Consider the following 9,348-nt stretch of genomic DNA (forward strand, 5'->3'; position numbering starts at 1 on the left):
TAAGGAAGCTCGCAGCGAATCGCACAAAGTGGAAGGGACTGAAGGAAGACTGATTGCAGCTGCAGGATGTTTCAACTACTGCAGCAGCAGAAAACAGTGGACTACTACTACTAGTTAAGTAGTCATCCTGCGTTGAGGTGAAGCATGCTGCCTTTTCAAGCTGCTAGTTGTAGTGCAGTGCTGCTTTCCTACAGCTCTTAGGGCTTGGACTACATTGATAAATGCTTTGACGTCAGAAGTCAATTAAAGATCAATTAGAGGTAAAAACAAACTCTTATCAATATAATATCATTGACTATATTTCAATATTACGTCTATATTTTGGTGACGTGTTTCAGTAAACAACTGACGCACGTCATGGGCAAACATTTGACTATTTCAGACAGTTGTGTTGACGTCACTAATATCACATGCTCTGAAGAATTCATGTAAACTAATATGCTAGATTTTACATGATATGTTTATATGATCTCATAAGGCAAAATTGTTTAAGCTAGGGATCCTGGTCCGCACTACTTTGCGTCGAGCACTGTCATCGTCGCTGAGGTCACTCCGCATAGCATGCTGCAAAAGCACAACAATTACAAAAAGGAGTCAACCCTCATAGCTGTGTCTATCGTACTTGAATCCAGCTCGTTATCAAGCATCCATAGACATTAGAGCACAACACTTATGTTTGTATGTATGCGTAATTTTCAACATTGTTATTGTATGTGCTATGTGTTAGACGCCCGATATCAGCTATTGCTGCCTGGGTTGTCATGTATTGCCTGCTGCAATTTGAATAGAATAAAAAATGAAATAAAATAAAATAAACACTAAGGTTTCAGACGACCTCAAGTATGCCAACTTCGATTTCTTGTCTTATCGGGAAAAGTCCAACAAAGGTAGCATGATAAAGACTTAGAATATAATTCGAATACCAATCATGCGGTAATGCTATGACTTAGGGAAATGCAATTAGCATTCGCTTTCCTCGCTTCACTCGTGCAAAAATTAGTACATATGCCCTCTATGAAAAAGTGCCCCCTATGCAAGTATCCCCCATGTTAAAGTATTTCCTCACACAAGTGTCCCCCAATAAAAGTGTTTCCCCATGAAAAATTGTCGCCCATGAAAATGTCTCCTTTGCATGGGGGGGGGGGCAATTTTTCATGCGGGACAATTTTTCATGGGGAACAATTTTTCAAGGAGCTACATTTTATGATGGGGACAATTTTTCACGGGGACAATTTTTTAGAGTGGGCCATTTTTCATGGGGGACAATTTTTCAGGGGGAAACACTTACTTCGAGGACACTTTCGTGGGGAAATACTTTTACATTGGGGACACTTGCTTTGGGGCACTTTTTCATAGATCACATTTTTTCATGGGGGGACAATTCTTCATGGGGAACATTTTTTCAAGGGGACACATTTTATGATGGGGACAATTTTTCACGGTGACAATTTTTTAGAGTGGGCAATTTTTCATGGGGACAATTTTTCATCGACATTTTTTCAAGGAAAAACACTTTTACCTGGGGACACTTGCGTGGGGAAATACTTTTACTTTGGGAACACTTGCATGGGTGGCACTTTTTCAAAGAGGATATTTTTACCACTGTAAAGAGATAAGAGGATCCATTTTTCACTGCCTGGTTCACACAATGTACACAGTCTCTCTACTAATTGAATTATAAGCTTTTAATCCTTGAAGATTGTTACAACAAACAAGCTTACAGACCTCGCTATATATGACTCAACCAGTAACCACTGAATAGAGAAGACAATGTCCATTCTACCTCTAGCTGATTGAATTATAAGCTTTTAATCCTTGAAGGTTGTTACAAACAAACTTACAGACCTCGCTATGACTCAATCAGTTACCACTGTATAGAGAAGACAAGGTCCATTCTACCAAGGAGGTTTTATAAAACCTCCTTGATTCTACACAGCCTCTCCACTCCAGCCGATTGAATTATAAGCTTTTAATCCTTGAAGGTTGTTACAAACAAAAGCTTACAGACCTCGCTATGACTCAATCAGTTACCACTGTGTATAGAGAAGACAAGGTCCATTCTACACAGCCTCTCCACTCTAGCTGATTAAATTATAAGCTTTTAGTCCTTGAAGGTTGTTTACAGTCTGAATTATTTAGTGCGCAGGTGTTTCTCTGTTGACTTGTGGTGAGGAAAAATAAGACTTGGTGATCATTTTGTCACGATCACCTGCAGTGGACGGGTGTGGATTTGGTCTGCAATCGACTGAAGGTTAGCCCGTTCTATTAGTTCCATCTTTTTTTTTATTATATATTGGTACAATCGACCGAATGTTAAAGAGTAGGAATTCGTCAGTTACTTGTGCTGTGATAAGTAGTTAAATGAATGGTGAAAAGAGACAGTGACAATCAAAGTTCAGACTTTCAGACTAATATCAAAGCATATGTTAAGATCCGACAAAGTCCCTCTTTTTTACATTAAGAACGCTTTTCGAAATTCTAGTACTGCAGTTTTTCGAAGATTCGCCTCCCATACATCTCCTGGCGCCCCGCCCCAATTTTGTGGATAAAAACGCAAGCGCAACAACAAAGGTTCAAACAAAAAATTATATTCCGTTTTTTGTACCGCTCAGTGTCGTGCACAAAATACTGCATCAGAAATGTTACGAAACCACTTTCTGTTGTTTTTTGTTGCTTCATTGATTGGAGAGGAAGGGGTGCCAGTAAGTGACGTTAGTTCACCTAAATCTACAGGGTAATATATATCCGGGATATATAAAAACGAGAGGTTTTAGGGATATGCTAGACGCAACATCAGTAATACCGCCAGAAATGCAAATCTGACAGACTAACGTATTTAGAACACTGTCTGAGAAGCTTCTATGACCATGCGTTTTCTAGTGTATTTTGTTAAAGTATTTCCATTAATCAGAATTATGTAGACTGCTATAATTACGTCTTACCTTAAAGTTAAACTGATGTATTGTTCGCGCTTTTATGAAACTTTATCATCATACAATTTTCTATGCAGGGGATAAAAGCAAGACTATTCCTAGTTCTCTTCTTCACAAGTTCCGAAGAGAACTCCACTTCCTGTCTATGTACACAAACACAGAATATAGGGTAGTCGCCACCGTTGAATTAGAATTTTGAAGAATGTTTGAAAAGTGCCTTATTTATGACATGAACTCATGTACTATTCACACCTTTACAAAACTGATATAATGTTATTCCTTTAAGTAGGGGTACCTCTATTCACAACATCCGTGGATAGTCGGATATTTACATGTATTATCTTTAGGATTCAACATTTCACAGACTCTTATTTTTCAAGATGATGTCTTTCAATAAAGTTGCTGAACATATAATTATATTGATCAATCTAACGACGCCATATTCACGTGAGTTGGTAACACACTACCACTTTAGAAAATTTCATTACAGACCACACAATGAACCAATCTATTACCGCCGTATAGAGAAAGGAAAGTCTATACGTCACCACCAGGTTTTCACAATACACCAAGCCATCTCGCATTGTACTGAGGCATAATGGAATGTAAGCATTTAATCATTAAGACCTTCAGAATAATCAATTGCACAGGACTTTCTGTGTTGACTCATATTTTCACAATACACCAAGCCATCTCGCATTGTACTGAGGCATAATGGAATAGAAGCATTTAATCATTAAGACCTTCAGAATAATTCATTGCACAGGAGTTTCTGTGTTGACTTATATTGGCAGAAGATAAAACTTAGTGGTCATTTTCACCAAGGAGCCGTACCCGATACTTCTCCTGCAGTGGACCGTTCTTAGGAAATCTTCTAAAGGTTTGTCCGATTGTTACACCTTTATCAAATGGGATATCAGCTAAAGCAGACAGAACGATTAGAGGTAGAAACATATTCAGACTGTCGATATTTAAACCACAGTTCTCAGGGAAACGAGGCACTTTGGGGCAAACTTTTTCAAAATGTAAATAAAGCAATCGTGAAAAAAATACGTCTTGTGTTAATTGAAAACGGAAATCATTCAATGCTGCTCTGTTGGCAGAAAATTGCAAATTTCGTCTCAAAATAGAGAAAATGGACAAAGATTTTCCTACTACCTATGCAAATAGTTGTCGTGGATAGACACTTAACAGATTGTCATATCCCTTATATAGTGGAAATTTTGTGACTCTGAACATTCTGATGTGTTTGGTAAATTTTATTCCACAACGTTGCTTGAATTACAATTATGTAGACTTTTGAACGACGTCTTACTTGTGAGATAAACGGATGTACTGTACACGCCTTTACAAAACTGTCGTAATCCTTTTTCTTTACACATGGAAAAATTCAAGATTATTTCTGTGCATCTCTATCTATTCACAGCATCATAGGCATCTGTCGGATATCCACATGTAATATCTTTAGGATTCAACATTTTGCAGATTCTTTTTTTCCCATTAATATTGTTTGTGGATAAAGTCTCTCCACAAAGTTGTTGAACTCATGATTAGATTGACTCTTCTAACGACGTGGGGAGCTGTTAATACAGTAGTACCTATGTGGAAAATTTCATTCCAGACCTCACTATGAACCAATCTATTACCGTATTGAGGTAAGAATGTATATACGTCACTACCTTTTTTTCACAATACACCAAGCCATTCCGCATTGTACAGTGGCATAATGGAATATAAGCAGTTTGTCCTTCAGGCCTGCAACAGTATAAATAAGTCATCGCACAGGTGTCTATGTGTCGACTTCTATTGGCAAAAAAATAAAGTAAGTGTTCATTTTCCCTAAGGGGGTGTACCCAATATTTCTGCAGTGAACTGTTTTTGGGAAAATTATCTTAAGGTGTCTGATGGTTACATCTTTCATAAGAAATAACCTTGAAAAAAGGTGGGATGGGTATCTTTATAAGCTTTTTTTTGGTAGCCAAGGTTATGCTTGTGACAGATAAATGAGTAAAATGCATGTTAATATTTTATCTGTAGTTTGCAAAATTAACTTTCCACAAAGTTGGTTGAATTAGAATAGACTATTTTAAAAGCGCCTTATCTAAGAGATAAAATCATGTACTGTTCACGCCTTTGCAAAACTGTCATAATGTTATTTCTTTAAGTAGGGGTACCTTTATTCACAACATCCGTGGATAGTCGGATATCCACGTGTATTATCGTTAGGATTTAACATTTTGCAGACTCTTATTTTCCAAGATGATGTCTTTCAATAAAGTTGCTGAACATATAATTATATTGATCGATCTAACGACGCCATATTCACGTGAGTTGGTAACACACTACCACTTTAGAAAATTTCATTACAGACCACACAATGAACCAATCTATTACCGCCGTATAGAGATAGGAAGGTCTATACGTCACCACCAGGTTTTCACAATACACCAAGCCATCTCGCATTGTACTGAGGCATAAAGGAATGTAAGCATTTAATCCTTCAGACCTTCAGAATAATTCATTGCACAGGTATTTCTGTGTAGACTTATATTGGCAGAAGATAAAATTAAGTAGTCATTTTCGCCAAGGAGCCGTACCCAATACTTCTCCTGCAGTGGACTGTTCTTCGGAATCTAAAGGTTTGTGCGATGGATACATTTTCTTTCATAAGAAATCAGGTTGTCCTGTACACAGAACAGCCTGTGGTAAAGCATGTCTAGGCTGCGAGTTAAGATCAGAATAATACATAAGAAATTATTAAGTACCATAACCACAGTGAAAAGAGGCACCATGGGACAAACGTCCGGATTGTGAAGCATGAAATGAAACGATCGACGCTTTACTGAAAACAAAAACACTGCAATCCTGCTCCGCTAGCAGAAAATGATTTTTTTTTTTAAATCGTTTTGCCTCGACTTTGCATTTCAACGCCTTGTAGCGTACTATGTAGTTGTTGTTTTTTCCAAAGGATTGTCTTGGCCGGAGTATGCTATATTGGCATTTTCGCTATCAGCTTTAACTTGTAGAAGCCTAGTTGTTGAAATGGCCAGTGGATCAATATTAAAGATGTTTGTAAATTGGAGGGAGCATAAACGCTGGATTACACACTCTGAAGTGTTTTTGTGATGTTGCTATCTTATCCATGACGGGAATCACTGTTTTACGTAATGCTACATGTCGATATGTTAGTCCTAGATGCATGGCGATGCGTGTATCTTTTTAAGCTTTTTGTTTGGCAGTCGATGCTGTTTTATTGACAGCGAAAGAAAGTAAAGTACAAGAAAAGGTTTTGTCTGTAGTTTAGCAAAGTTAGAAGAATGAATTAATAATCTGGTGGAGTCTCTGTTATTCTAAAATTACCATAATAATATTCCGACTACCTCTGCAAATAGTGGTGGTGGGTGGACAGCTGACCAATAGCTATATTTCGTGAAGTGTAAAGTAAATGTTACAAATAAGAATAAACAAAAATACGTAGTGGTCATCACGCCGGAGCAAAATTGTCATCATGATATTATATGTATACGCAAGTAATAGGGCAAGAATATTTCTTTGTACTACTATTTGCAGCGATAGTAAACAGAAATGTCTTCGATTACCACAAGCAATATCTTAGATATTTTGCAAACTTTACTTATTTTCCCTTGCTCGTAGTAAAAGGTCTTTTCACAACATTACCTATATGATAATCATTAGGACCCTTATATCAGCGCCATATTGTAGCGAGCAGCATACGCACTACCTCCGTTGAAAATTACGTTGCACACCTCACTACGACCCAATCAATTAATCTGTGTATAGAGATAAGAAGGTTTATTGTAAACAGCCAGGTACAATAACTGTATTCATTCCGCATTGTACTGTGGCATATTGCATTGTACTGTGGCATATTAGAATATAAGCAGTTAATCCTTCAGGACTGCTACGGTTTGAATAATTTATTGCACAGGTGCTTCTCTAACATGTATTGGGAGATACATGTATAGTGTTATACTTATGGTTATTCGGGCGAATGAAATGTACCGAATACACATATAGTCCGTTGAGCATTTAATTCCTGGTGTGAATTAAAGTCAGCCGATCTGATAGGTGTTTAGAAAATCGTATAGATAATGCAAACTTCATTCCGTAGGGAGCAAAGTATTTTTTTGCTTCTCTGTATGTGTGTTTTCAACACTTGGATATCAATATTCTTTGCGCATGTTTACTGCCCCACAGAATCATGAGGAGTCAGCTTCTGATAGTCGTCTTTCTGGCTGGTGTGGCCTTCGCCAAGCCGTTAAAAGGTGTAAAGGGACCACTGAAGAGTCTCAATGAGGCGGAAACAACCGGTGGGCATGGGAGGACCTCTGGACTCGGTCGGCCGACTGAGGTAGGGCCGGTTCACTAGAGTCGAGAAATCCTGCTAGCATAGAGCCATATCTTTGCTCATGGACGTTATAGCGCTTGGTTAATTGCTTTTGTTTGTTGATGTGGTATTGCGATATTTCTAAAGATTGGACTGCTTTATTTTATCTTATTTTCTATTTCTATACTTTCACAACATAGCCATTTGTTAGTGCAAGGCAGAACAAATAACGAAACGTGCATGGTAAGTTAAGGGTGACAACCAGTTTTCGAGCTTTAATTGATAAGAACTCGGCTTTAAGGTAACATGATTATAGAGGATGCAGGAGCTAAATTTATATATATAAGTATATATATATATATACATACATAAATATATGTTCATCACTTATAATGCAGTACATTACATTATGAGGACGCCAAGTAAATGATCACTATTTGATGCTGTTAGTAAAAAAATATTTTTGCCGACAGAACCCGGATGTAGGACCTGGTCCAGGTGTCGATGACGTAATGCCAGATTACGTCACCTTACGAGATGTTGATGGATCGTTCAACTCTGACGAAGTACCTTACGGTGAGTTTGACATTCTTTTAACCTAGGATATCAAAAGTCATCATTTGTGATTGAAACGTTGGCATGTACAGTTTGGTCATGAGCCTTGTAAGATAGTCGTTGTATTTTTCAACTCATGGTCCCTTACCTCGTTCACTTCCAGTTTTACAATAGGATTAGTTTCTCATGCTATAGTGAATATAACAGTAAACAACAACATTATCATCACAGGTCCCTTACGTGGTCCAGACGAGCCAGCCAATCGGAACGTGCGTGCTGTGAGTGGAAGTGAAGGTTAGTTTTAGAGAACAGTTGAAGTCTTACGTATTTGTAAGCATGCAATTTGGGACCATTGTATTAAAGTATGTATTTGGGGACCATCGGTACCGGTGTACCCCAACCATGTATATTGCTGTAAATGGGTTCAAGTTGTTTGTGTTTTTCCTTTATGACCGTTGAACAAAAATTCCATCGATACTTTAAATCAATTGTAGATTTGATTATTTAAGAAGGATGGACTTTCTTTAACGAGTCAGACTTTCTACTTTCTGCATGGAATGTCTTGTAGTACAGGCCTCAGATCTAAATGGAAAAGTGGCAGAAAATACGAATTTTCAACATAACAAATTCTTGGTGGGTTTTTTTATAGTGGTTCCAGGTGTTGTTTATCTCCCAAACTTATCACTACCAGCCACGATGCTGTGTCCTTTGATTGGTCGGAGATTTCCTCTGGGCGGCCTCCCGAACCACACCGTGGGTGTGGTTGGGGAGGCCGCCCAGAGGGTGAAGGTCTTAGTGCCATGATGTAGATGACAGTAGGACAATCGACAGTTCGATGCGCTGACTTTTTCATTGAACCAAGTTTTAACCTTGCACAATGTTATCTACTAACAAGGATGTACTTTTAAAAGCTATTCTTATTGTTTTGACAGCTACGAAATGCTTCACCGTGAGGGCACAGTCGTATGGAGCCTTAGATCCGGGTCCTTTGAACGTCGCTGGTAGTCCAACGTACATCGTCAGTAACGGTCAGAAAAGCAAAATTGATGCAGATGGTTAGTAAAAGTCGATGGAATTGTTGAGCTAGTGGTGTTTCTAATTATAGCACCTTCATGATAAGCTTAATTTATATTTTTCCAACCATTGGAACTGCGTACGTGGTACTTATGAATTAACATAAATTATTCCAAATTCTAAAGACATTTAAAAGTTTGATACCAGTTATAAAAATCCAAGGTTTCCCTGCAGTCAAGAACCACTTTCCATTACCCTGAAGATCAAATGATGATTAAGTAAAATGCACGAGGAATATTGAGCATCCATTTCTGTTAAAAGGGTCAGATTTGCGAGGGCATCAGGTATTCATATTGAATGAGCGGACCGGAGAAGTTGTGAACAAGGATGTTTTCGACACTTACATCCATACCCACTTACCTTGGGGAGGAGCTGCGGAAGCAGACGAATTGGAGACCTATCTGGAAGGCGTTGTAGAGGTAACTGTATTCGATATAC

This window comes from Branchiostoma lanceolatum, chromosome 16 (assembly GCF_035083965.1).
Source record: "Branchiostoma lanceolatum isolate klBraLanc5 chromosome 16, klBraLanc5.hap2, whole genome shotgun sequence".
Taxonomy (NCBI): domain Eukaryota; kingdom Metazoa; phylum Chordata; class Leptocardii; order Amphioxiformes; family Branchiostomatidae; genus Branchiostoma; species Branchiostoma lanceolatum.